Below are 16,215 nucleotides of genomic sequence, written 5' to 3' on the forward strand. Positions count from 1 at the left end.
TTTGTGCGGGGAGAAGGGTGCAACAATGAATGAATGGAATCCCAAAATCTCTGTAGATGTTCATTGAAATGAAAAATAAACAACCTAAATTAAAAAAAAAAAGAATCTCCTTCAAACCTATTAAACTTTTGAGGTGCAAAAAAAAAAAAGTTAAGCAGATGACATAACCTTGCTTGCAGAAAGTAAGGAAGACTTCAAGCACTTTCTGCAAAAGATCAAGGACTACAACGCTTAGTATGGATGGCATGTCAACATCAAGAAAACAAAAATTCTCACCACTAGGCCAATAGATAACATCATAAATAGACAGATGGAGAAAGATAAGAAATTATCAAAGATTACGTCTTACTTGGATCTACAATCAACAACCCGTAGTGAAGAAATCAAAAGATGTGTTACCTTGGAAAAGTCTGCAGTCAAGGACCTCGCCAAAATGCTGAAGAGTAAGGCTGTCAGTTTAAAGACTAAAGTATGCTTTAATTCAAGTCACAGTGTTTTCAATTACTTGTTAATGTGCCAGAGAGTCAGACAGTGAATAAAGACAACAGAAGAAGAATCCAGTACTGTTGAGCTGTGATGCTGGTTAAGAGCACTAAATATCCCATGGGCTGCCAAAGAATGAACAACTACATCTTGGAGACAGTGCAACCAGAATGCTCCTTAAAGGGAAGGATGGTGAAACTTCATTTCACATACTCTGGACATATTTTTAGGAGAGTCCAGTCCTTAGAGAAAGACATCATGCTTGGAGAAAGGTAGAGGGTCGGAGAAAGATAGGAAGATCCTCAAGGAGATGGACTGACACAGGGACTGTAAAAATGAGCTCTAATGTGGCAAGAGGATGAGGATGGCACAGGATAGTGCAGCGTTCAGATTTGATGTTCTTTAGGTCGCTATGAGTTTTATTCAAGTAGATGAATGAGACCTAACACTATCAACAACAGTCTCTCATCCTAATAACAGCTACAAGGCTCTGTATTTTTTTTTTTCACCAGGGAAAACAGCTTTTATTAATGGTTATGTCCAGAAACCAAAAAAGCTATGTCCCCACTTTCAGTTACCCCAGGATCTTACATAGCTCCATCTGGGGAGGGGCTTATAATTGCCTCTTGGTTTTCAAAGGTCCAAGTCTTTTCCATTCTCTTCTGCAGCCTAACTTAGAAACTCAATAGCAATACCATTTTGGTTTTCCCCAGCATTGCCTGCTGCAATTCCAAGTAGGAATGGAAGGGAGAAAGGGGAAGCAGTTAGATGAATAAGAAACCTTATTTATCAAAGGTCCCTCTGTTCTTCCTCAGTGATTTGCTCCTTCATTGATTGCATTTCTCTTTGTGCTGGATCACAGTTTTCTGAATCAGATCTGGGATTTCTACTGCCAGCCATGGACCTAGCCCAAGAGCCATGAGATGAGCTAGTCCAAACTTTGGCACATTTCTGGCCCATAAAGGCTTGAAGTGATCAGTGAGGCATATTTTCCCACCCCTGTACATCTTTGCTGTCTTTCCATCCAGTTCAGGGACTGCAATTTCTGGAGCAGTAGTGAGATACGTGACAGGAATATCAAACTCGATGTCAAACTAGTATTTGAGGAGGTCATGGATGTACCAGCATTTTCCAAACCACCAAGTCCCTTCTTTGTTGGACTCCAGTCGGAACCAATCATTGTCCGCATTCTTGTTGTTCTCCACATACCGTATAAGGGACTGGTATTCCTCCTTTAGTCTCTGCACCCATAACTCGCGATCTCGGGGTCCGGCGTTAGTCTTCAGGACAGGGATCTCTGACACCACCTGCCGTGTGGCTTCGTCCACCATCTTGGACCAGGGAACCAAGGCTCTGTATTTTTAAATAATTGGTGCCTATCTGTGGCACTTCATTTATCTGCTCATTCACATATTCAAGTTATAGTTACTAACAGTTCTCTTTGTTCCAGCCTGTGTATCATAGAGACCAGGAAGAAGTTGTTGTTATGTGATGTTGAGTTGCTTGTGACTCATAATGACCCTATGTACAACAGTTCTGAACCCTATTCTAACGTAAATCAATTTCATTGTTTCTGACATACCTACTCCCCATTACCCTAGTCACTGAATTCCATCTCATCCTGGGTCTTCCTCTCTTGTGCTGTCCCGCTACCCTCCCAAGCATGAAGTCCCTCTCCAAGGACTGGTCCCCCCTTGCAGCATGTCGAAAGTATGTCAGACAGAGCTTCAGAATCTTTGCCTCCACAAGGAGCTGCTTGATTTTACCCTCTCCAGGTTATACCTGTTTGTACTCTTAGCAGTCTGTGGTATATTCAATACTCTTCTCCAGCACCACAATTCAAAGGCATCAATTATTATTTTTCTTCCATCTTAGTGATGAGCAAATAGACAAGGTGTTTTTGGTATTTTGGTGGTGGCTGTTTTCTTTTAAAAAAAAAGTCAAAATGAAATTATTTTTTTTGCTTCCAGATGGCTTCTTTGAATACAGAACACATGACATATGTTAAAGGCCTTTAACCCACCCATCCAATGATCCACCCACCTATGTATATACTCCCCTATTTATCTTCTTCTCCCTCACTATCCATTCATTCATTCATTCATTCACTTACCCATCCAACCATCCACCCACTTGCCTATCCATCCATCCATTCATCTAATCAATCACTCACTTAGTCAAACATCCATTTATTCATTAAAGGAACCCTGGTGATGTAGTACATTACATGCCGGACTGTAAACCTAAAAGTCAAATTCACCAGCAGCTCTTGAGGAGAAAGATGAGCAATCTCCTCCCATCAGGATTTGCAACCTTGGAAATCTGAGAGAGGTCTGCTAGGAATTGGAGCTGACTTGACAGAAACAGGTATTCATTTACTCATTTTGCCTTCCTCCCATCTACACATTCAGTCCTCTGGCCATTCAAGTGGCCACCCGGTTCCTTCATTCCACAGATATGGATTATCATCTCCCCGGATTCTCTAATGCTGGGGGACTCAAGATAACCAAAATAGTCCCTTTGACCTCAAGGAAAGTACAACGCAAAGTGTTAGTTAAGAAGGTGGGCTCAGAAGTCAGGCTGCTTGTTCTAAATACCACTTCTGCCACTTCAAACAAGCTCTTTATCTTTCCAGGCCTCAATTTTTGTGTGTCTTTAAAAAAATCTATTAAGTGGGAGTAATGGCAAATCTGGGTAAAAGTTTCTCAGATGATTAAACAAAATGAGACAAAGATACCTGGAAAAGTGTCTGGCATATGCAAAGGACTCATCAGATGTCAGCTAGTATTGTCATTTTGTCTGCTGTTTTGCAGTATGAAACATGACCAAGTTACTCTCAAATCAGCTTATTAGACATCTTAAGATACAGAAAGCATCATCCTACCATCAAATCATACCTATTCTGCTACATGGCTGACAGTGAGGGGCATTCAGAACCAAAAAAGAAAAAAAAATCTCTGTAATACCTTATGATTTCCATGTTCTTCACACTTCTTACAATGAGCCTCAATGGTCCTGTTTTCCTAAATCTCAAACCAGGACACAAGATCTGAAACTTTGGGCAAGGGAGGCAGACTGAGAGATTCAATGCAGAATCCAAAGGAAGGGTATATCTGGACATAATTTCAATAGTATCAAAAGTACCAACAGGCAGTTGTACCTGAAATGCAGGCTTTCCAGGAAGTTCCAGGCATGTGAACATGATGGGTGTTATATGATCACAGCACTCAAGGAGGGTCCCTGGGGAAAGTGTACTGGGACACTCAACAAAAGAACAAGGTAGTTTGTCTCATAAGCTCAGAGTCCAGGTGGCCTAGAACTCTGGCAACAAACAGGAGAGAGCCACTGTCATCTTATATTGGTTCCCTACATCCTCAGTTTCTAACTGGGGATAGCTATCAAGGCTCATTGTGTAACTTAATGAGAACATGAAGGTCAGAAAGTCCCTGCACAGCAAGTGGTCGGTCTGTTCTGACCAGCCCAGAAGAATTTGCAGAAGAGCCAAGTGCTAGACTCCTAGAAGGTTCTCCACAATACTGTGGCCTCCTTCTGCAACTGCTGTTGCTTAAAGGAGACGTAAATCAAAGCTGCCCTGCAGGCATAACCTTAAATGACCTGCCAAGAAGGCGCAGACCTTTCCAGCTGTCTGAGGTCATGAAAGGCCATGTGTATTCTCAAGGGGAAATTAGCACTTTGTAGTGTTGCTTCAACTCTGCACATTAAAGCGTGTCCCATGTAATATTCACTTGGAACCAAGAATCTGAACACAGCCAAAATGATCCACTCACCCTCCTCACCCCCCAAAAAAGGGATGTTCACTGGAACTCCGGCCTGATGCTAATTCAAAGCTCTGCCCTTACAGGCTACAGGGCTATGAATGATCAAGGACAGACAGCAAATGTAACGTTCTGGTTTCTTTGAGACGGGCTGTGTCCTCTGTGCAGTTCACCAAGTAAGGGACAGGAGATTGGGAGCTGAGCTCTTTAGAATCTGGGAAGTTTAAGACAGAGAAGATAGGATGACAGAGCCTGTGCATTTGACTGTCCTAATTAAGAGACAGCTGGAAGAGCTTGAATGTGGATAGGGGAGGGGAGGGAAGAGCTGGGTGTAAAATCAAGGATTTTCAAAGCTTTCACTTTGAGCCTTGCCCCCTTCCAGTTCCCCACTCCCACTTCCCAGCACCCTCTTGGCACTCACAGGAGCTTCCTGGGGGGAAGGGGACACCTCCTGCTCTGACATGTTCTTGCTACTCAACACTTCGCTCCTTCCATACTGCATTCCCTCACAAGGACACTGAGATAGTGGCAGGTGCTACCTACACTGGGACCTTTGTCAGTGAGATACAGCAAGTAGCTAGTGAGATGGAAAGAGCCCAGAGGGGAGGGGCCCTAGATTCACCAATGATCTGTAGCACCGTCTGGGTTACACACCTGTCCCTGCAAACCGTGGTCTCCGCATCCATAACCTGAACCTGAACTTGGTGCACAAGATGCCTAGAATGTGAGGTTGGTTATTCACAGCAGAGAGAGCAGATGACAAACTGCGTCTTGCCCAGAGCAAGGTCCGTCTGGCTCTCCTGGAGCTGCTCCCTTCTGGAGAGGCTGCGTCATTCACCAGGGTCATCCAAGGGGGAACTGATCATGGTTCCCAGAAACAGCCGCAGGAGGGGCTTTTTAAAATACATCAAGTGAAAACAAAAGCCCATCCTTGCTCTCTGACCTGTGATGTCCTCACTCCTCCTCTTAAAAACACAATATGAATGGTTTTTTCCTTTCTGTTGCGATGTGTGCAGAAGTTTATAAAGCTAACTGGCTTTTCTTTTAACCATTTATAAACATTTTGTCTTATAACATTAATTATTCGTTGTGATATCCACAATGGAGCTTCACTCTTCACACTTCATCCTGTGAGTCTCATTTCCGTGAACCCTTCTACTCTACCCTTCCCTGCCTTCTGGTCTTTATGCCTGAGAAGGTACTCACCTTTCGACCTTCCCTGCTTGGTATTCTCAGGAAGGAATGCCTCCCTGATTTTACTGTTCACCTTGTCATCGTGCTGTTGTTAGGTACTGTCCAACTGTGTACGCAAAATGCAAATGCAAAATGGATGACCCTGGAGGACATTCTGCTGAGAGAAATATTTCTGTCACAAAAGGACAAATACTGCATAGGGCCACTGTTGTAAAACAGGACTGACATCAGGGTTGAGGGAAGACAGAAAAGGAGTAATGATGTATATTGCATTGAAATAGATGAGGAAGAGATCTGTTTAAAAGGGATATATGAATGGGTATTCTTGTCATTACAGAAGTCCAGAATGAAGGCTGTACAGTGTAGTGGACTAGTGGGGAGAAATTGCACAAAAATGAAAGAGTTTTTCTTTTTCTTTTCAAGAAGAGTTAATTGGCAGGAAGGGGTGGGCAGGGAAAAAAAGTGCAATAATGAATGACTGGAAACCCTAAGTCTCTGTAAACTTTCATTAAAATTAATTTTAAAAAATTCATTCATTGTGGTGTAATTACCTACCTTATCCCTTACCCCAGTCCTCTTCACAATAATATATTTCTTATTCTGGGCTGCTGTCATATGAATAATGCCTAATCATAAAATTTTTTTAGACAGTTCTTTTATTCATCTGTTCCAAATGTTTTATAAATTCATTGTTTTTCAGAGCTGCATAGTATTACATTGTATGACTATACCATAGTTTTACTATCCACTCATTTTTTGGGCACTTGGGTTGCTTCTACATCTTTGCTATTATAAATTGTTGTTGACTGCCTTTGAGTCAAGCACAACTCATAGCAACCCTATGAACAAAAGAACTGAAGCCTTTCTGTAATGATCGACATTTATCAAAGTTCATGGAGTTTCCGGAGGCATGCTGTTTAGGAAGTGGATGCCACTCTTGCTGCAGCAAGAAGCATGAGTGTGCATTCCATCTCTTTTTGATGTTTGCTGTATCATTCAAGATTTGGCCCATAAAATCCTTTAGTAGTGCTGCTTAAGGCTTGAATTTTTTTCTTCCGCTATTTCAGCGTGAGAAACAAGCATGCTCTTCCTTTTCAGTTTTCTAACTCCAGCTCCTTGCACATTTCATTATAACAACTTTGCTTTGACTTTTCAAGCAGGTATTGCTATTACCAAGGGCATGTGGACAGGCACATTGTAGTGGATTAATGAGGGGATTTTGTTCAGTTCATGTTTGCTGATTGACTACAATTTCATCTCACTTTGAACACAGCTGGAGGACAGGGAAGGCACCCTACGTTTGGGCTTTGGGTCATCCAGACTTAGTAGATGCTTAAAACTTGCTGACTGACATTGCTCCAGTCTCCTCATTTGTAAGAGGAACTATACAGGCATGGTTCCCAGCACCTAACCCCAGTCCACAGCAGGAGGGAACATGGATGCTGCCTTCTTCTGTTATCTCCACTCTGGGATTCCAGAGGAACTCAGACCACAGGAGAAGCAGGAACCACAGAGCTCGGAGCTACTGTTGCTGCCTTGAGCCACTGACAACATGTGCTGACTGGAGAGTCATGATTAGCACTATCATTTTATTACTTCAGAACACATCTGAAGCTGCAGAACTATGAGGCAGGTAAATTGTGGCTTCAGTGTACGGTGGTCAGAAAGTATTCCCTTTCTCCACATCCCAGAGGCACAGCCAACCAACAAGAGTAACAGGAGCAGCAGAAGTAGAAGCAGAAGCTAGTGTTTTTTGAGGGCTTACTGTATGTAAAGATTCTCACGACTGGGCCAATTGACAGCATCATGATAGAGAGTGAAAAGATTGAAATTGTTAACAGCTTCAGTTTGCTTGGTTCCACGATCAACACTCTTGGTACCAGCAGCCAGGAAATTAAAAGATCAATTGCACTGGGAAAGTCTGCTGTCAGAGACCTTTCCAAAGTGAAGAGCAATGATATCAATCTGGAGACTAAGGTGCACCTGATTGAGGCCATAGTCTTGGCAATTCCTTGATATGCATCAGAAAGCTGGACAATGACTAGGGATTACAGAAAGAGAATTGATGCCTTTGAGTTGTGGTGCTGGAGAAGAGTACTGAATATACTGTGGACCATTAGGAGAAAAAAGAGGTTCATCCTGGAAAGGGTGAGACCAGGCTGCTCCTTTGAGGCAAGGATTCTGAAGCTTTGTCTGACATACTTCGGACATATTGTAAGGCCCTTGGAGCGGGATGTCATGCTTGGAAGGCTGGAGGGACAGCACAAGAGAGGAAGACCCTCTATGAAATGGATTGATTCAGTGACTGGGGTAATGGGGGTAGGTGTATCAGAGACAATAAGATTGGCACAGGATAGAGCAGGATTTAGGGCTGTTGTATATAGGGTCGCTATGAGTGCAGACTACTCAATGGCATATAACAACAACCCTGTATGTCATATGCTTCATAAATTATCCACATCGTATCATGAAAGAATTACCAGTTCTGAATGATGGCAACCCTGTGTATGGCAAAGAACGGCCATGACCCATAGGGTTTTTCACTAGCTGATCTTTTGGAAGTAGGGCACCAAGCCTTTCTTCTGTGGCTTCTCCGGATGGGCTTGAACCTCCAACCTTCTGATTAGTAGCCATGTGCTTAACAAATTTTGCACTACTCAGGGACATGGTGTGGAAATTAACTTCTCCATTTGTAAATGGTGAGACAGGTGCAGAGAGAATCAACCACTAGTCCATACTGCTGCAACCAACAATAGAAATCAATACTTAGCTCTGATCAAAGCATGGCACATGGACTATCCCGTGTGATCCCATGTGATCCTCTCAACTGAGTGAGACAAAAATTCAGTTCTCATTGCCAGGGGTCAGAACCCTCTAGCAGGTTTTCCAAGGCAATAAACTGCTTGGGAGGAGATAGCCTATTTTTCTCCAATGGAGCAGCTGGTGGATTTGAACCATGTGCCTTCAAATTGAGAAAGCAGGTTCTTACCACTTATCCATTCTGAGTCCATGAGGAGCTCCCCAAGGGACAGGGACTGGTCTGCCCTGGTTTTCAGGACACAGTCCAGAACGGATGTCCAGAAAGTGCCTGCGGCCCTGAATCCCTCACACTTTCCCAAGTTCAGTGTCCATTCAGCTGAAAGATTTCCATGTCAAGTCCAGCTCAGGCCTCACCTCCTAATTCAAGAAGCCTTCTCTGACCACTGACGTGTTGTACTATGAAGCTGATGAAACGTCATATGAATCCCTTTCAAGGGTCATACATTCTTTTCTTTAAATACACATTAAATTGTATAAGCTTCAGAATGGGCCTGTCTGACCACACCCACTCAGAGCACCACTCTATCACATCCATATATCTCCCTGGGCATCCTCATCTAACCTGTGCGTTCTGCCCTGCCAGCTTGCTCAGTTCACATTCATGGTTCTCTGCACACAGAAGATTCTTAATAAATGACTCTTGGTTTACACAGACTCTGCTGGGGAGAGAGCGGTTCTTGAAACACCCTAATGATAACAAATTGTAGCCAACACCAGTCAGATTTCCCTCAACACAAACAGCGATCAGAAAACTTCACACACATCTCTATCCTCTTCCGCACCCACTGGAAGAAAGGAGATGAAAGATTAAGAACTGTCAAATTACTTGGCACACTTGCACTGCTCAATCAGATATGTTGCTGTTGGTGTTATGATGTGCCGTCGAGTGGCTTGCGACTCATAGCAACCCTATGTACAATAGCCCTAAACCCTGCTCTATCTCTTGCCAAACTTATTGTCTCTGACACACCTACTCCCATTACCCCAGTGACGGAGTCAATTCATCTCATCGAGGGTCTTCCTCTCCTGCACAGTCAGACATATCAATATAAAATAATACAATGATAATATCGCACTATCTCTGAAGTAACAGATAACTTCGAAGTGCACGTGCAACAACAACAAAACCAATGACATTAAACAAGTGACCAAACAAAGAGCTAGAAAATCTTTCTGAGGGTGAAATATTACGAGCATTTGACAGTAAAGAATTCAAAATAATGATGCATACATGCTTGCAACATATTGAGAAAATGATTGAGAAAACCCTACACAAATATAGAAGAATAAAGACAAAACACAGAAGAATTCTGGGGAGGGGGAAGACTAAAGTGGCAAATACATGGAAAAATAATTAGAGTTAATTAGAAGGCACACTAAAACAGCAAACTGAAATTAAGAATATTAAGACTAACATATTAGTCTTGGAAGAATAAAAAAGTAGAACTGAACCAATAGGACACACACAAGAGAAATCTCATAATACGAATCTGCTAGAGGCACATTAAATAAAAAAGAAAATGGAGAATGCCTAAGAACTTTGAGGGACACCATCTAGAGGAATGACTTTTGTGTGGTTGGCATTTAAAAGCAGTAAGAAACAAATAAAAACTAGAGAAAATCTTTGAAGATTTGCTGCAAGAAAATTTCCCAAATATTATGAAAAGTCAAAATGTATGCATTTAAAAAAGCTGAGCAAGTTTTAAAAAAATGGATTAATCATAGTGACTGGAGCACAAAAGTTGGAAACAAAGAATAAGGAATGGTCACTGGAAAATATGGCCTTGGTGACAGAAATGTGGCTGGAGATGATCTGACAGAATTTTGTACAATAAATTATTTACTCACTGTAAATATTTTTTAAAAAACATAAACCTCAACCAAATGCATGAACCTCACCTGAGGGACTACAAAGGAATTAAGATTGATTATATCTGTGGAAAGAGATGGCAGAAAAGCTTAACATCATCTCAGTCAAAATAAGGCCAACAGACCATCAACTATGCATATGCAAGTTCAAAGTAAAGGTGAAAAAAATGAGAACAGGCCTACAAAAACCAAAACACAACCCTGAGTTTATTCCAAGTGAATTTCGAAACCGTTTCAAGAACAGATTTGATGCCCTGAACACTAATGACCAAAGACAGCACATTGTGGGATGATATTGAGGCCATCATTCATGAAAGAAGGGAAAAATCATTACAAAGACAGGGAACAAAGAAAATACCACAATGGAAGTCAGAAGAGGCTGTGAAAGTTGTAGTGAAATGAAAGAGAGCCAAAATAAGGGGAAAGAACACTGAAGTAAGAGAACTGAAGAGAAGGTTTCAAAGGGCAGCTCAAGAAGACAAAGCAAAGTATAACAATGAAATATGCAAAGAGCTGGAGTTAGAAAACCAAAAAGATAGGAAAGTGCTTAGCATTTCACAAGCTGAAAGAAATGAACAAATTCAAGCCCTGACATGCAAGACTGAAGGATTCAATGTGTAAAATTATAAATAATGCAGAAAGAATCAAAAGAAGAGGAAAGGAATACACAAAGTTGGTCAGTACTGAACCATTTCCAGAAGTAGTATATGAGCTAAAGCTAATGGTACTGAAGGAAGCAAGAAGTCCAAGTTACACTGAAGGCATCGGCAGAAAATAAGGGCTCTGGAATTGATGGGATACCAAGTGAGATGTTTCAAGAAACAGAAGCAGCCCTGGACATGCTCACAGTCTGTGTCAAGAAATTTGGAAGACAGCTACCTGGTCAATTGACTGGAAGAGATCCATAGTTGTTCCCATTCCAAAAAGAGATGATGCAGGACTGTGGAAAAGGTGAGTGTGGTAATCACCGAACAATATACTTAATATTACATGCAAGTAAAACCTTGGCTGAACATGACTGAAAAAAATCAACAAAGAACAGTGAGAAATTAGATTCGGAAGAGGCTGTGAAATGAAGCATATCATTGCTGATGTCAGAGAAATCGTGGCTGAAAGTAGAGAAATATCAGAAAGATATTCACCTGGGTTCTACTGGCTCTGCAAAGGCATTTGACTGTGAGGATTATAACAAGTTATGGCTAATATTGAGAAGAATGGGAATCCCAGAACAGTTAATAATGCTCCTGTAAAACCTATTATCCATACACACCAAGAAGCAGCTCTCTGAATAGAACAAGGTTTAAAATCAGGAACAGTGTGCATTAGGGTCATAATCTTCCCCTCTATTCATAAGGACCCAGGAAACACTAAAACACTAGCATGAATAAGAAAACGAATGCAGCACAGGAAAGGAGATGAGACAAAAAGTAGCAATGCCACACAAAAAAGGAAAACTAAAATGACAAAAAGAAAATGCTCTATCAGTAATTAAACTGACTGTGAATGGATTAAACACATCAGTGAAGAGAAAGAGAGTAGCAGAAGGAATAAGAAATAAGATCCTTCAGCAGGCTGTCTACAAGAGACACACTTCAGACACAGGGCACAACTCAACTAAACACCAAAGACTGGGAGAGGGAAACATATAATGAAAATGGCAATCAAAAGCAGCAGGAATTGCAATATTAATTTCTGATAAAAAGAGACTTTGAGATAAAAAAGCAGATAAAGGGTGGCATTATATAATGGTTAAAGGACTAATCAAAAAAGAAGACATATAATTATTATCTATATAAACAACGTTTTAGGTAAATCAAACAGTGATAGAAAAAGAGAAGAAACGTGCATAAAAATAGATTTCAATATGAGAACTAGAAAGAACAACTCAACAGAAATACAGAGCAATTAAATGATACAATCAACCAACTTGATCTCACAGATACATATAGAACATTTGACATAAAAGACTATAATACACCCTGGTGGCTCAGTGGTAAGGAAATGCGCTGCCAATCCAAAAGTATGCGGTTCTAATCTACCAGCTGCTCCACTGGAGAAAGATGAGCAATCTCCTCGCATGCTTTTTACTGTCTGAAAGCCCACTAGAAGATCAGCTATGGTTGATTCTGACTCATCAGTACACAACAACAGCAACTAATGTACATGACATACTGCCAGTATAGACCATATCATGGTCACGAAGCAAGCCTCAATAAATTTAAAACATCAAAATACTGCAAAGTATCTTCTCAGATCACAATGCTATGAAAAGATGAATCAACAATAGGAAGATCAAGGTGGAAAAAAAATCAAGCATGTGGAAATTAACTAACATCCTGCTTGAATCTTGTTGAATAACAGAATTCTTAAAAAGACATTTAAAAATTTCCTGAAAGAAATGAGAATGAAAACACAACATACCAAAATCTATGAAGCATAGCAAAAACAGTCCATAGAGTTCAAGGTTTTAAATTTTACATTTCCATTTGTATATAAAAGTATACAAATCATACTGGCTTTACAGCCAATGATGTATACATACACATTTTGTTGTCTCACAATCTCTTGCTTGGATCTACAATTAACACCCTTGGTACCAGCAGACAGGAAACAAAGAGTATGCACTAGGAAAATCTGCAGGTAGGCATCTTTCCAAATTATGAGGAATAATGATGTCAGTTTGAGGACTAAGATGCATCTGATTCAGGCCTTGGTCTTTCTGATCAATTGCTCTGCATCTGAGAGCTGGACAATGAATAAGGACGAAAGAAGAATGAATGAATGTCTTTGAGCTGCAGTGTTAGAGAAGAGCTCTGAACATCCCATGGATGGCCAAGAGAATGAACAAATATATATTGAAGAGGGTGCAGCCAGAGTGCTCTTTGGAGGCAAAACTGATGAGGCTTCGTCTCACATTCTTTAGGTATGTTGCTAGAAGGGGACAGTCCTTGGAAAACGACAAGATGGAGAAGAAGGTGGACAAGAAGGAGAGGAAGACCCTCAACTAGGTGAAATGTCACGGTGACTGCTGCAGTGGGCTCCTGGGTGTCACGAAGTGTGAGGATGGCACAGGATAGAACAGGATTCAGTTCTTTTGTTCACAGGGTTGCTGTGAGTCGTGCTTAACTTGATGACACCAAACAACACCAACAACAATGACATTAATTGATTACAATGGCTGATGAAGCATTGTATACTACGTTTTCTGTCTCTCTCAACATACTTATTTTTACTCTCTTCTTCCACTGCTTTGAATCCTGGAAACCATCCACGAATGATTCTAACTGTGTGTAAACCTTTCCTTAGCTTTTTATAATAGTGGTTTTGCACTATAATTGACTTTTTGAAACTGACTTATGTCACACAGCACAATTTCCTCTAGATTCACCATGTTGTGCAGTGCGTCACAAAGTCATTATCATTCATTACTGTGGCATGAAACTCCATTGTGTGAATATTTCATAATGTTTTTAGCCATTTGTTCACAGATGGGCATCTGGGTTATTTCCATCTCTTTGCTATTATAAAAAGAATGATGCAATGAGTATGAGTGTACATATATCTGTGTTGTCACTCTTATTACAGAAGTCAGTTTATAGTAGTAACTGTTTTATAGCACATATCAAAAGCAAAAAACTAAAATTATCTCCTCCAACTACTAAAACAGTACAGTTTTGGAAAAGTACAGTACTTCTCCAAAAGGGAAGTAGTAAGTATTAGGGCAGAAATACATGAAAAAAACCCAAAAACAATTAACAAGGGAATCAACAACACTAGGGATTAGATTTTTAAAAAGATTACTCGATAAACCACTACTGACTATAACAAAGCAAAAGAAAGCAGCACAAATAACACCCTTAAAGAATGAAATGTGTGTTGTCACAACATAGTTAATGAAAATGAAACAGAGAGTAACAGGTGCATATGAAGAACTAGATTCCAATAAATTTTAGAACCTAGAGGAAACTGACAAATTTTTCAAAACACTGTTTAAGCTGACATGGATAGATGTAGAAAATTTTAACAGACCCAACATAATAGGAAAAATCAAGGAAGTCATTAAAAAAACTTCCAACCAAAGAAATATCCTGGTCATATGGCTTTCATGGACGAATTCTACCAAACACTCAGAGAAGAGCTGACACCAACTCTACATAAACTACTTCTAATAGAGAAAAAGGATTGAATACTTCTGCATTCATTCTCTGAAGAAAGGTTTCCCCTGATACTAGTAGTCTGGCAAGACTCTACTACAATAGAAAATGACAGACCAATATCCCTAGTGAATATAGATGGAGAAAGTCTCAAACAAATCCAATATCATATTTTTAAAAAATAATACTCATGATCAAGTGGGATTCTCACATCACATATGCAAGGGTGATTCAACACAAGAAAAACAACAGACATAATTTATCACCCAAATAAAACAAAAGAAAAGAACCACGTGATCACATTACACAAGCTGATATAGAAAAGACAGTTTACAAATTTCAAAACCCTTTCCTGTTAAAAATATTTAACATGATATGAATAGAATGGAGATTATCAATATAATTAAGAGCTAATATATAATGAGGACTTGAAAAGAGAGCAATGGTAATTAATTATATGGAATACAGTGTATATAAATGATGGTAAGAAACATAAGTGAAGGACTGTATAAAACACAATATATATGAATAAAAGAATGTAAATGAATTCTTGTATGAAAACCAGTATTTTTAAAAAATTTAAAATTTCTTTTAAAATAGAGCTAATAAAAAGGCTAATATACAAAACCAATGGCCAATCTTAGTATCAATGGAGAAACTGAGGGCATTCACCTTGTGAATAGGAACCGGACAAAGATGCTTTTTGGCTATCATTCCTATTGAATATTCATGAGTTCTAGTCAGAGCAACAACATAATAAAAGGAAACAAAACACATCCAAATCAGTAAAGTAAAACCTTATCTATTAACAGATGATATAATTCTATATATAGAAAATATCAAAGAATCAGCAAGAAAATTACTGGAACTAATTGAAAGATTCTTCAAAGTGCCAGGACACAAGATCAATATATAGATATTAGTCAGATTAATCAAAAGTAACAAAGAGAACTCTGTAAAGGAATTAAGGTAAACAATACCATCTACAATTGTGGCTGCCGACTTGAAACACTTGCTGCAGAAGACCAAACACTGCAGCCTTCAATATGGATGGGTGGCAACACAATGTCAAGAAAACAAAAATTCTCACTGCTGGACTGATAGGTAACATCATAAAAAACAAAGAAAAGGATGAAACTGTCAACAACTTCATCTTATTTGGATCCACAATCAATATACTTGGTACTATCAGTCAGGAGATCAGGAGACATATTGTACTGTGAAAGTCTGCAGTCAAAGACTTCTCCAAATTACTCAGGAGCACTGGTGGTAGTTTGAGAACTACGTTGTACTTGATTAAGACCGTGGTGTTTTCAATTGCTTGCTATGCTGCTAAGATCTGGATAATGAAAAAGGATGAAAGAAGAAAAGCTGATGTCTTTGACATGTGTTGGTGGAGAAGATTACGGAATATCCATGGACTGCAAATAGAACAAGCAGATACATCTTGGACTATGTAAAGAACAAGCACCCAGAATGCTCCCTGGAGGGAAAGATAGCAAAGTTTATTCTCACATACTTTGGGTATGTTGCTAGGAAAGGCTGTTCCTTGGAGAAGGATATTATGCTTAGAAAGGTGGGGGGCATGGCAAAAGAGGGGAAGAATCTTTAACCAAGACAACTGATACAGAGACTTAAGCAATGAATGGGCTTGTGTGTGTCAGAGACTGTAAGGTTGGCACAAGATAGGACAGAATTCAGATCTGCTGTTCATAGTATTGTTATGAGTTGTACTCCACTTGACAGCACCTAACAACAATAACAATTGTCAAGTCACAGCTAGTTGACTACAACTCATAGTGACACCATGAGTAACTAATCTGAACTCTGTCCTGCCTGCCCCAGTTACTGTGTCCATTCATCTTGTTGAGGGTCTTCCACTCCTTTGGTGACCCTCCACTTTCCCCCATGATGTCAAT

The 16,215-nt window shown here is 40.0% G+C and overlaps 1 protein-coding gene and 1 pseudogene across 1 annotated transcript in view; both read right to left on the bottom strand.

Moving 5' to 3' along the window:
* The window catches only part of FGD5 (FYVE, RhoGEF and PH domain containing 5), a 233,993-nt gene that overhangs the window by 129,347 nt on the left and 88,431 nt on the right, over positions 1-16,215 (bottom strand). The window lies entirely within an intron of this gene.
* On the bottom strand, positions 1,311-1,814 carry LOC102846370 (annotated as a pseudogene).

The sequence above is a fragment of the Elephantulus edwardii genome, unplaced genomic scaffold (genome assembly GCF_000299155.1).
Source record: "Elephantulus edwardii isolate Elephantulus edwardi_28Jun2011 unplaced genomic scaffold, EleEdw1.0 scaffold00306, whole genome shotgun sequence".
Taxonomy (NCBI): domain Eukaryota; kingdom Metazoa; phylum Chordata; class Mammalia; order Macroscelidea; family Macroscelididae; genus Elephantulus; species Elephantulus edwardii.